The sequence below is a fragment of the Podarcis tiliguerta genome, assembly GCF_965153285.1.
Source record: "Podarcis tiliguerta genome assembly, chromosome: 6".
NCBI classification, from domain to species: Eukaryota; Metazoa; Chordata; class Lepidosauria; order Squamata; family Lacertidae; genus Podarcis; species Podarcis tiliguerta.
Genome location: NC_139539.1, coordinates 23,969,619 through 23,982,981, shown reverse-complemented (window position 1 = coordinate 23,982,981; position 13,363 = coordinate 23,969,619).

Below are 13,363 nucleotides of genomic sequence, written 5' to 3'. Positions count from 1 at the left end.
TTCCATTTCAGTTTATCCTAGCCCAGAAATCTCCAGGTGTCATGATGCGATGCCCAGGCACTACAAGAACACGAGGGTAACCGTCGGTGGCTGTATATTACCTCCGCCTTCCGCGCAGGCCTCTTCCAAAAGGAATTTCAGGGCATGCCAACGGACCTCATTGCCTTGAACGTGCTCGCTTGGAACTGGGGTTCTTCGACTGCAATCGGCTGGAACTCGAGGGTGGTGGGATTTGAGGGGAGATGAGGGCACGGGGGGAGAAAAACCACTCGAAAGCTAGGACAGAGGCTTCCGGGGGCCAGGTGACCACCAGCCCCTGCTAGAAGGATACTGTGTCCACCTATATAAACTCTACCTGTTTCTCCAGGAAGGAAGAGGGGTGTGTGTCAGATAGAGAGAGATGCAGGCGGACGAGGAGTTAAATAGAGACAGCGTAAAGTTAGAAGCTTTCGGCGTGCTATGGTAGCCCAAATCAAACAGCAGCAGCTGAATTGTGGTGGGTTTTTGTTGTTGTTTGTTTTGCAGAATTTAGGGATTCTCCTCTCCTTGCTATCTGAAGTGTGTGGAGGGAAAATTAGACCAACGAGGGTCTTTTCTTCCACGGACATCTGCAGAACATGCAATTCTCCCTAAAACATACACACCCAGGCAAAATCAATACAGTACTGCTTTGCATCTTGCCACGTGCCTGGCCCAAGAGCCCTCGGTAAACATCCTCTGCCTCGTTACTCGTAACTGGTAAAACAGAATTCATCCGGACTTAGTCGCCCAGGCAATTAGATGGATGCAGTTTTGAACCGCGGCTCCCCTTCCCTGTTTTTGAAATTCTCTGAGATTTGCTTTCCTGTTCCGTTTAATCGTATCCAGGAAGAGAGAGGGAGAAAGAGAGAGAGAGAAATCTCTCCACGCCGCCCCCTCCCCCCCGCAATCAACAAGGACGTGCACATTAACCAGAAGAGAGCGCAAGCACCGAGGGAAATCGCTCATGCTGCTTTCTGATGAATGGACTGTTCTCGGTTTAAAAGCACCGGGAGGTCCTGAGTTCGGATTCCGCTGGGGCCGGGCGGTTGACCTGAGTCGCCTCAATCCCCGGGTCTACTCAAATCACAGAAGAAGGGTGGGAGAAGCGGGTTGAGGCCACCCCCCTGCCCAAATTCATTTCGTGAAAGTAGAGCGCAATAGAATCAATGCGGGCTGTTACATTATAACCACAATCCAGCACCAAGGCGCGCTTCTGGCTGCAACTATAATTGACAAAGCCCCATTCAACTCAATGGGCTTCTGAGCAGACGTGTAATAGGTTGGCTCTGTAAATTAATTCATAGCGAATGCCTTTGAGTTCGGCGCAACCAGGATAGTCTTTTCCGCCGTCCTCCGATTTTAAGCATATCTAAGTAAAGCATATCTACCTGGAAGTAAAAGCCGCAGAAACCAGGTGGACTTGTTTGTAAAACGGTGTCTTTAGAATCGGGGCCTTTGGTTTAAGATAAACCACTAGCAAGCTCGCTATAGCAGCCTGGCATCGTTCTACTAAGCAAGTTTACTTCAAAGTAAATCCGATCGCCCTTATTTCAGTGGCGTTGAAGTGTAAACAGGACCGCACCCACGCTTACTGGAGAGTAAATCACAGACGTCATTGACATCAGGGTTAGGATCGCGCGCTGGTTTGCTTAGGATCGACCCTTTGAAAATATTGACGTTGTTGAATTTTGTGGCTTAAAAAAAAAGCAAAAGTAAAATTTCTGTCTGATCTTTTTCTTCACTGTTTGGCTTCCACAGCGCGATCCCCAACTCTGCTTACTCAAAAGTAAGTCCCACTGAGACTCTGGGGACTGCTTTCCTTCCTAACCTACCGTGTTTATCTCTGTTTAGGCTTGCCACGTCAGCTGGGGCCGCTGGATCGGGGCCACTGAGCTGCGGCCTACACCAGTCACACCACTATTTAGGTTGGGTGGGTTTGTACACACACAAACACATACAGACACAGCCTTTGGGGGGGGGTACAAAGAGCCAGGTGTCTACTCCAGTGTAAGCAGTTTGCGGCCTGCCGCCACCCGAAGGTGGGGAGAGCAGAAAGAGGAGACTAAGCGAAGGCTCCTTGAAGCAGCTCCTCACCCCGAAGAAGAAGTCAACTGATCCCTTCTCCTTACCTGAAGGAAGCGGCAGCCCCCGCCCCCCTCCGCCGCATCCCTTGCAGATTGCTGAGTTATTTTATCCACACTTTCTATGGAGATGATTATGATTATGATGATGGAGAGAGTGAGAGTGGTTCTCTCTCTCTCTCTCTCTCTCTCTCCTGCATCCGGTTTAAGCATTTATAATTCAACGCACCTCGCCGCACGTTTCTGGAGAAGGAAGGGCGGGTTGCAATCCCCACCGAAGCCCCTTTCGTTGGCAAGGCATCGCGGATGCTCTGCCGTTTTCGCTCACGCGGCACTTTATATGGAATGCGCATTATGTGGAATACAGTGCAAGGCGCGCGCGCGCTCTCCATTCCCTTGCATAGAGGGGCAGAAGAGCCTGCGACCTCAGAAACAGGGTCGTGGGGTTTTTTTGGATGTGGGGTAACCTCCCTCAGCAAGGATCCTGTTGACCCAAGGGTCCATGGGAGGAGAGCCTCTTCCCCCCGACACCCCTTTCCCCTCATCCAACCTCTTTTCTATCCCTGTGCAAGCTAATCTCAGAGCGCGATCCTTGCATTCACTTGCTCTTCTTTAACAATAAAAATATGTTCCTTAATCCTGTTGCGAGGTGGAGACTCTGAAAGGAAAGGAAAGGCTGAGCGGATGTTTCCCTACGAGAAAATTTTACTGCTTTGCTTCATCTTTGATTCCTGCCCCCAATCCACCCACCCACCCCCAGCGATCCCTTTCTTCCCTGTCTTTTCTTTCTACCCCCGAACGAGCGCGCCTCCGTGGGCATTTCTCTGAGCCCTTCTCGGTCCTCATAAACTATCCAGGCAGCTGTAAAGGAGTCTTTCCTTTACCACCACCACCCCGCCACGGTTCCCCCCCTTTAATAGCCATTTTTATATCTCCCCATTAACAGTTTAAGAGACATCCTACAAAACGTGCTATCATCTGCGACAAAATCAAAGCAAAAAGAGCGGGTTTGTTAAAAACCGGAGCTCGGGCGCTCCGTCGATTTTTCGTATTTAAAGGCTGGTTTAGTTTAGTGGGCGAGTTTATTTATTTATTTAAGGTCGCCAAAGTTTTCATCAGTAGCAGGATTATGTAGTATACGTAACGAGCAGGAAGGGCTATTCTCTGGTTAGAAATAGAGACGGACAGGGCATGCAGGGTCGCCATAAATCACCTAAGCAGAAGTGCCCGAATTTAAGGGAACCTTGGAATCCTAAATACGTCGCGCACAATCCAGCCGGTCAAAATTAAGCACTTTGAATGGGGTGTCAATGGGAGAGTCAGGCGCGATCTTAAGATCCATGGCGATGCAATCGCTTCGAAGCGATCCGCTGGTGCTCACTCTGGGCGATCCAGAACTATTTACAAGGAGAGAGAGAGAGAGAGAGAGAGAGAGAGAGAGAGAGAGAGAGAGAGAAGGAGGGGGAGTTTGGCCGCATAATTTAATGTAGTGGGGATTTCACCCCGATTGTGAACGTGGACTCTTGGGATTTCTACACACGGCACACTTGAGATTTACTTCCAAGTGGAATAAGTTTAGGATCTGAACTCCAGATGCGAAAGAGTTCCCTGGGCTTTATTCGAAGTTAAGCATGGTAAAACGCATCCTATAATAAACATACAGAGTACTTAAGACATCTAGTCCTCTCCTTCTTCCCCGCTGCTCGATTCACCCCCATGGAAGCTGCAGGAAAGCAGGAGCAAATCCATTGTAAAGGTGCCTGCGCAGGAGAATTTCTCAGCAAGTATTGCCCTTACTTGGAAAGAGCACACAGATGGAAAATAATAGATCTGGTGGAAGCAAACCCCACTGATTTCACTGAGATAAGAAAGATTTGCTTCCCTGTGCTCTGTATAAAACTGGGGAGCTGCCGTGAAAAGCAAGGGTGTGCATGTTTCCTCGGAAGTAAGTCCCACTACCTTGAGAAGTGGATTAAGGATTCAGTAGTGGATTCAGTAAATGGATTAAGGATTTAGTAGTGGATTAAGGATTGCAGTCTAAATCCCTTTTACGAGGTTGGAGCTGTGCATTGGGCGCTACCAGAAGCCTTTCGCTTAGCGACCTGATCCACAGCCCTGTTCGACTGAAATGTGAAACCCGTCCGAGTTTCATCGTGAAAGCGCACGAGATGACCCTGGTTTGAATCCGGTTCACTGGCGGTGGCGAAGAGCGAAGCCGGATGCGAGTGAGAATGCGATGTGGGATAGGCAAGGCTCCGATCCTCAGCTTCGCTTGCTGGCCAGAAAGTTCCCGCGAAAGAGCTTGCGCCTAAGTAACGCAGCCGGACCATCTGTGGATGCTCTAGCTGCCGACGTGGCTGGGATGCAGGAAAGGTGTGCGTGCGTGGGACTCTGGTCTCCGTACACGTCTCCTTACACTGGGCGACAACAGCTGCGGGAGTAGCAGCCCCTGGTTTCGCAAGACAGTAAAGAGGTTCAATAAACAATTAAGCAGGCGAGACTCCGAAGTAAACGAGCGCCTGGTCTTCGAGAAAGAAACGCAGGCAATTCTAAAAGAGAGCAAAAGACAGATTAAAGCGCCCCTGGTTCAAATGATGCCTCAAATGAGTCCCAGTTGATGGTGATTAAATTCCGGACTATATCTATCTATCTATCTATCTATCTATCTATCTATCTATCTATCTATGCTTTAGTTGAGATTCCTGCATGGCAGGGGGTTGGACTAAATGACCATTGGGATCTCTTCCAACTCCACAGTTCTATGATTCTATCTAAATCTTCTGTAGGGCACCGTCCAGGTTAAACCCAGCGAATTTGAGACTAAGTCCAAATCTCACATTAGTAAAGGCTGACTTTTATTTTATTTTATTTTAATTTTTGAATTCCTAAGGGAAGTGTACAGATCTTGAAACCACCACTTTGGTTTCACTCTGGAAAGGTCAAAAAAGGCTAATGGATTTCATCGCTTGGATCCGTGTGCGTGGCTGCGCTTGCGGGTGCGCGTAAGGAGAACGAGGCTGCGGGAATGAGCACAGACTGGCAAGTGTTCAGGAGCCCTTATTTAGAAAAAAAAAGTGTTCAGGTTGAATGCAAAACGTCTCCCTGCTGCTTCAGCTTCCAATTCTGACTCCCCACCCCTTTGAAAATTCGGAGGGACATGGCAATCGTGTCGCAGTAAGTTGGGGAGGAGACGTGGCTCAGCGGCAGAGCATCTGCTTGGAGTGCAGAAGGTCCAGTGTTCAACTCCCGGCATCTCCCCTTGCCCGAAACCCCGGAGAGCCTCCGCCGGTCCGTGTGGACAATACTGAGCTTGATAATAGGCCAGTTGTCTGACTCAGTACGTTCTCCGTTCCTATGCAACCGGTCAGCTCCTAAAGCGCAAAGTTGTCTCCCACATTAGTTCCAGCCGAGACGTACCTGTAGATCTAGGTGCGTTGACGGAGCAGCTTATCGTATTTTGCAGAGGTGCTTAACAAGGATAACTGGGAAGCTCATTTCAGTGCCCAGACCACGTGCTGAGTCAGGATCGAGGTGAAAGTCTATAAAAATAAAGGAACAACTAAGAACACCCCGAACCCGAAAATCACTTCGAGGGAGGGGGAGATCTGTTTCCTTCATCTGAGTGGAACGTGGTTTGAAATGTGTTGATGATGAAACTCAGTACTTATCGCGCCCTCCCTCCTTGCACAGCTCTGCGTTTACTAACCTGTTACCTACCTACACGCAATCCATTTAGAGAACACACACACACACACACACACAAAGAGAGAGAGAGAGAGAGAGAGAGAGAGAGAGAGAGAGAGAGAGAGAGAGTGTCTGCAGTGTACCGTATGTTCTGATTGGAACAGGAACTTGTTCCCAAAGAGCCATTTTTGCGTCGCCCATGATCTGATAGTGGGAGGTGGGGAAAGGGGAGAAGGAGAAAAGAAAAGTGGGGGGAGGTGATCTCAGGGCAGGAAGGAAGGTTTCACTTTTTGCTGCCTTTGTACATTTCAAAACCTGTGAAAGCAACCGACGTGTTCTGCTGTGCTTGTATCTCCACCTACCCACACACCCCAAGCTTCCCGTGTAAAGCAAAAACAGCTCTGGTTAATAATCAATTGTAGATCAGAGTGTGTGTTGTGCGTACATAAGACGGGGTGGGTGGGAATGTGGAGGTTTGCACATTTCGGCTGCATGGCCCACGAATTTAGGTATGAAATCTCTCTCTCTCTCTCTCTCTCTCTCTCTCTCTCCCTACTCCTCCTTGATTTGGCCTACTGACACCCCCAGCCCGACGGCATCCTTGGAAGTGTTGAGATCCGACAGAACCCTTTCAACCAGCGTAGGATCTGTCATGTCTCGGGGTAAACGAATCCTCCACGTGCTTTTTTAAAATTTTAATTATTTTTTTTACTGACCCAGTACCAGCTCTCCATCTGCAAGCTCTGCAGGTGGAGCATCTCTATGGGAAGAGAGGGAAGAAGCAAAGGCCTGGTATCCCGAGGTGTTCTCATTGTCCAGAATGAACGGAGAATGAAAGGTATTCCGCTTCTACAGCCCCCCCCCCCAAACAGGTATTTAAAGACACAGCAATATCGCTTGTGTGTAACTGATGAATTCATTAGTGTAATGCGCTTAAGCTTAATTAGAAAGTGCACCTTAAATCCCCAGATTTGCTGTTGGTTTTGTTTGTTTGTTTGTTCAGGCATATATGTTCATTTGGGAGTCTGGGTTGCCTCCAGGAGGCTCCTCTGCAAGTGTCAACTGTTTTGGGCTCTCCCTGAGTGAACTAAGTTATGATCAGAAACATCTCACAGTTTTTTCTTCCTCTGTCCTTCTTCCTCCACCCGTACTTAGGCAGAAATATCAGCTTTGCACTCACTCAAGGAGCTGCCACAAGCTAAGGCATGGACAACATTATTTCTGCATTTGCTTAGATCATTGTGACCCACCTTTCTCAAAAGGCTGAAGGTGGATAATGGCACCACAGCCATTTAAGGCACCACACAACACACACCTGTGAATCTTGCAAATGAAATCATGGAAACGAGGAATATTTTTTATTAAGAGACAGCTCTCATTTCCCCATTTTAGCTGCATTAAAAAAACTGGTTCTAGTCCTCATGGTTCCATCTCCTTAACATTTAGGGGAAAATCTTTAACATTTTTTTAAAAAATCAGCTGTAGTAGATCCCCAGTGAGAGAAAAATGCTAGTCAGTGCCTCTGAATATAGATGAATATGGACGCATAAGCACACACCTTTATATTCCTGGCCCAATCCACAATCTTTTTTCAGTGAAAGGCTTTGGATTTGAGGCCTTCAATTTCCCTTGAAAGCACTGGGGCTGTAGCAGCTTACACCCAAATCCTTTAGTTGGGCAGTGTGGATGGGGCTGTCCACAAACATTTTGCACCTAACATTCTTAAGGCACTTGAATATCAATATGGTCCATATCACTGATGAGAAAAGATGTGTGACATTGCCACCATTAGGACCAGCAGCTACAACTATAACAACACTTTCCACTTGACTACAGTTTATTGACTTGACTACAAACTCTGTATTTCCATTTGTGCAGAGGAATGATCTACCAAATGAGTTTTTCTTTGTACTGTAGAATTCTAATGCTGTATGTCCAACAGCAGAAAGTCTGTGATGAACAGTTTCTCTCTTTCTTTCTTTCTTTCTTTCTTTCTCTCACACACACCTTTCCAACTCTTCACACTGTAGGGAAGTCTAACTAAGTGAAGATTGCCTCTTCACAAGACCTTCTGATTTACGGTGTGTGGAAAGCCTGTAACAAGGACAGCTATGTTTGTCTGAAGCTTCATGCTTATTTCAGGTAGCCAATGTTGGAGAACGACATTTGAAGCAAGACAACAGAAGCTGAACTTTTCATGTAGACACATTTTCATGGTAGGTGTCCATGAAAAGCTGGCCACCCATGAGGAAATATTTTTTATTTCTGCAGAAGATTCCAGGGTGACATTACAGCTTGCAACTTTAAACTAGAATTGGCCCAATAATAGACATCTCAAGAACCTTTACTAAATTCCTTGTGGTGAGTTCTCTTGGTAGCCAGGCTGGGGCTTTCTCAGTGTTGGTGCTACAGCTATGGAACTGCTTCTCCAGTGAAGCCCTCCAGGCCACCGGAATTATTTCATTTGAAATATAGTTTATCTAGGCTGTGAATGTATCGCACATTTAAGTCACATTCCTCCCTTCAAAGACTCTTGGGAACTGTAGTTTACGAAGGACACTAGGCACTTCAGGGGATAAATTACAACTCCCAGGATTATTTGGAAGCTTTAATTGCATGTTAAATGTTAATGAAGACTTTTTGCTTTCTCAGGTGCTTGTCTGACATGTGTTCTGCTTATAAAATGATTTTTTAAAAGTGATATTTTGAATTTTGAGCATTTTCAAGTTTCACTTCAGAGACTTTCCTTTTTGGAATACTCCATTTAAAAAACCACTTCAATCTTTTAAATCTTAGTCAATTTTAAGAATACTGGTAAAAAGGTAAAAAAGGTAAAGGACCCCTGGACAGTTAAGTCCAGTCAAAGGCAACTATGGAGTGCAATGCTCTTCTCGCTTCAGGCCGAGGGAGCCAACATTTGTCCACAGACAGCTTTCCAGGTCATGTGGCCAGCATGACTAACCTGCTTCTGGCACAAACACGGTCCTCTTACACATAGAATCATAGATTGTAGAGTTGGAAGGGACCCTGAGGATCATCTAGTCCAACTCCCTGCAATGCAGGAATATTCAACTGTCCCATATGGGGATTGAACCTGCAACCTTGGCATTATAAGCACCACACTCTAACTAACTGAGCTAACCAGGCTAACATACCTTTTTGAAAACAATCATATATATTGCACAATTTAAAACTGGTAATGCTGAGAACATTAAGCTTTGGAGAATATGTCTGATTTTTATTTTTATTTTACTCTGATTTTTGAGCAGACATAAATTGAGGTGTTTTGCTGGAGAATTCCAACTTGCAAATTCATTTCAGCTGCAGTCCTGAACTAATTCTTGCCAGCTTTGTGGGCTGGGGAGGGGGATCTGTGAGGCAGACAAAGATGGCCTGAGAATAGTACCACCTTTTGTTTGCCCAGCATCTGACCACCAGAACCATGGAGCTCAACTCTGATCAAGGGAGTTTCTGTCTCAGCTGTTATGACTAGCAAAAGCCATTGCTAGATCTGTGCTCCATTAATTTGTTCAGCATCCAGGGCTGTCTTTAGCAGATGCAGCACCGGGGTGCAAATATCTGCCCAGCGCCCCCAAATTACCATGGATAGTGTTGGGGTGGCCGTAGCTGCACACTGCCAGCCATGGGGGGGGGCACGCAACTCTCCCCCATGCCGCTGCAGGAGAGCGATCCTCGCAGAACCTTGGGAGTGAAGATGTGCCCCTCCCAAGTCTCTGTGGGTGGAGAGACAGCTTCCCTCCCAAGCCTCCTCAGGAGCAGACCAATCCCCGCAGAAGCTTGGGAGGGAAGCTGCACGCCCGCCACTCATATGGTTGGCGAGGCGCAGCTGGCGGGCGTGCAGGGAAAGGAGAGGCCATCAGCAAAGCCGTGCAGCTCCCCCACTTGCTGGGGAGCCCCTGAGAGGCCGGTGCCCTGGTGCAAAGCACTACTAAACCCTATGGGAAAGATGGCCCTTCTGTGCTGATTCCCCATTTTGTCCTGTGTTAGAAGCAAAAGAGAACTTCATTAGATGCTTTGCTGGATCATTCCAAGTCTTTGACCATAGGTTGCCAAGAAGCCTTCTGGAAGAAGTTGGCAAGCTTTCTACAGGATCTCAAACAAGCTTTTCTATATCATTTCACAGTACATAGAAATCAAAGCAGAGGGCAACTCAGAGATCCTGCAGGCTGCTCATAGAACAAATGGCAAGTCCACATCATATTGTATAGTGTCCTCTGGAAATTGCCTTTGCACTCAGCCTGATTAACAATTCCCTTTCATTGGTTGCAAAAATTGCTTAGACAGAGAGAATTTTGGAATCCCCTTATATGCTGCCTAAAGATTTAAATATAATCATAAACATATGCTGCATACTCTTCTTATTTTGCTCTTTTCACCCAAAGTCCCCATTAGGGATTTTGTTTGGTTTCTGTTTTGACAGCTTCTGTGTCTTTGTGTTTGTGGTGGTTGTTGTCCTGTGCTATTTCCAGATTTAATATCAGCGCAGTCACAGGAGAAGGATGCACAGTTAGCATCCCACCCCCTCCCACAAAGTGTTTTTCAAACTCCTGTTTGATGTACTGGTCAGGTTTGCAATTTTCACGTTGCTGTTGATCAGAGAACGTTGGATCAGATTTATTGTCCCCAATGGGGGAAAGAGGGAGGGGGTGCCCACCTTATGCTCTCACATAGCTCCCTTTTCACCTAATGAAGCACAATTCTCCTGACTCTGCTTCATTTCCTCCCAGTATATATTTAGGAAGGAGCCTAAATGAGAAGGAAAAGTGGGTCAGATTATTTTATTTTTTGCAAAAGGATACCTTGAATTTGTTGGGCACATAAATTATGGGCATTGTTAAATGATATCTAGGAGGAGGAGACTGCGGCTGCACTGGAAGTACAGCGCTGATTCAGGATGTGCTCAGACAAGACAACCAAATGTGTCGATTTGGCCCTCATTCCTTGGGTATTTGTAGTACTCATTAGGGGCTCACAGATCACTTTTTTCCCAAGCATTTAGTGGCATAGCATGGGTTGATAGCGCCCAGGGCTGTGTGGAAGAGGGGGGGGGAGGGGGGAATGGAGTTTGCATGCACATTCAACTGCCAAACAATATCCATGTCACTCAGGACATTGTAGAGATAAGAAGAGTTGTCCCATTGTCCAGAAAGATCACTTCCTGGTTCAGATAGAGAAGCTATTTTCAACAGAGCTCAGCGAAGGAAGCACATAGCTCTATTGAGGCAGCACCAGGTATTGAAATTTTGCATCCCTAAGAATTTTGTGCCCAGGGTAAGGGCCCCTGTGCTCCCCCATGCTTAGCCACTGGTAGACACTGGTGCCGCTAGGTCAGGATTTGGGGGCAGATGTCCAGAGCCCCCATGCAGTAGAATGAGCTTCAGGGCCCCCAAATGCAGGTAGTGCATTTAAGGAAGTGCAGCAGGGCCAGCCTACTTGAGGCCAAGAGAGGTGACCACCTCAGGCATCAGAATCTACAGGGGCAGCAGATCCTGATGTAAATCTTTCTTTCCGCCTTGTACCTGATGTGGGGAAGGCGCCAGTTTTTTGTTTGCCTCAGGTGCCAAAATGTATTGGGCCAGCCCTGAAGTGTAGCAATACATATTATCATCTAAAGTCCAGAATCTACCATTACCTACCTGCACCAGTGGTTGTAGACATACCCTCAGACAGCTGTGCTTGCAATAACCTATCATGGAAATATGATGTCCAAAAGGGGGAAACCCTTTGAGATGCCTTTATGAAACTGAGAAATAGTCAAGGCTGTGCAAGAATAAACAGATGAGGTTTTATTATGGATGGGTGGATATGCAGAAAACCAGTGTAATTTATGTTCTGTGGTGGTGTTATTTTTAAGGGGTGGGGGAGATTAAAGAAAAGGCTATGATGGAACAATGACCCAATGGAGGGTTGAAACTTTCTCTTCTGTGTGGTAGTCCTCATACCCTCTTCTTAAACCTGCTATTGCCCCAAGAGAGAAGCTGCCATGGATGTTCCAAAGGAAAGTGGGCACATTTACCCTCCAGTCTACACTCTATGATCAAGGGGAACCATTTGGAGTCTGAGAGATCAAGATGGCTGAACTCTGTTTTTCAGGCTGCCTGTGTTTATTCTCATGCGCACCTACATCTGGCTCTTTGGTTCTACACCCTGAGTTAAGTTTGGGCCTCTAGAGGATTGGTTCAAACACTGGGAGAGCTTCTATCTGTGCCCAGCCCAGTAATTCATATGAACACAGTCAAGGATTCTTCTGGGCCCACTACAAAATGTACCATTGTTCTCTCTCCATTCCCTTCTCTTTCTCCTTTTGGTTTCTCTCTGTTGCTCATATTTTCCAGTCTTAAACCTCATCTCTCATATTTCTATTTTAGTTTCAGTTGAAATTTTTTTTTTTTAAAAAAAAAGCATGAAAACTTGTCAGTACTTTAGTGTCAATTTCTCCTAATGTACACATTTTTAATGCAATTTTGCCTGATATGCACAATTTGGCAATGATTTTTCACCAATATGATGCAATTTTTTTGCACTCCTTTGCATAATTTATTTGCACACATTATTCAGTTGAAGAATGTCATAACAAAATTCAGAGAAGGGCAAACTTTAAAGGGCAGTTTTGGTTTGGTTTGCATATTGTTTCAGATAATGCAAATTAGGTAGATTTGCATGAATTTCTACGCTGGTCCTAATCCACAGTGGCTGAACAACAGAATCTGGTGGCTGTGGTGGGTTAGAAGAGAAAGGGCCTTTTTAGGAGTTGCCCTTTTGGGGTTATAGAACACTCTTGCCAGAGAAAGACCCACCTGGTACCTACTCTAATGTCATTTCTGGACTTTCCCCCTTTCCTAGGATTTTTCAATGAGATTTTTCCATGACGAAGCCCTCTTCCTCTGTGTCAGGGGACTGCCATCGGAACAGGGAAGGGAGGCAGAGGGGTCATTGGGATACAGGGAACCTCCAAAAATCTTGCAAAGCAGTTCCTCTTCCTGCAGTGGGGAAAGCCACACCTCCAGTGGGGAAGAGGGGAAGGGACCAGAGGGTGCTGCTGGGAGCCCCAGCGCCACACCTACTCAGTCTGAGGGTGAGGAAAGCCACACCTCCAGGGTAAAGGAGGGGAAAAGGCTAGAAGATGCTGCTGGGAGCCTCAGCACCACTCCTTGCCAAGCCGGCCAGGAGGGAAACATGTCTCTTCTGTCGCCCACCTTGCGCAGAGGGGTAAAACGCAAAGAAGGAAGGAAACGGCTGGGGGTGACTAAGTTCTTATGTTGGGGGAGGACCCAGAAGGGACCACTCCCGGATTCTGCTAGCAATTGAGGCAAACATGAACTCGTGGTTCTGAACCGTAAATAGTTTTGCACCAAAATAAAATCTGTAAAAGACAGGTCGGAGTCCTGTCTGGTTACCGGCGAGCAACCACCATTGCCAGCTGACACTCTGGTCTGCCATTGAATTACAAATAGAGGATTTCCCAGCAGCTAAGGGAAAATAAAACAAATTTGTGGAGGATAAGACTATATTCTGCCTACATGTCAGAGGCAGTATGGCCCCGAATACCAGTTGCT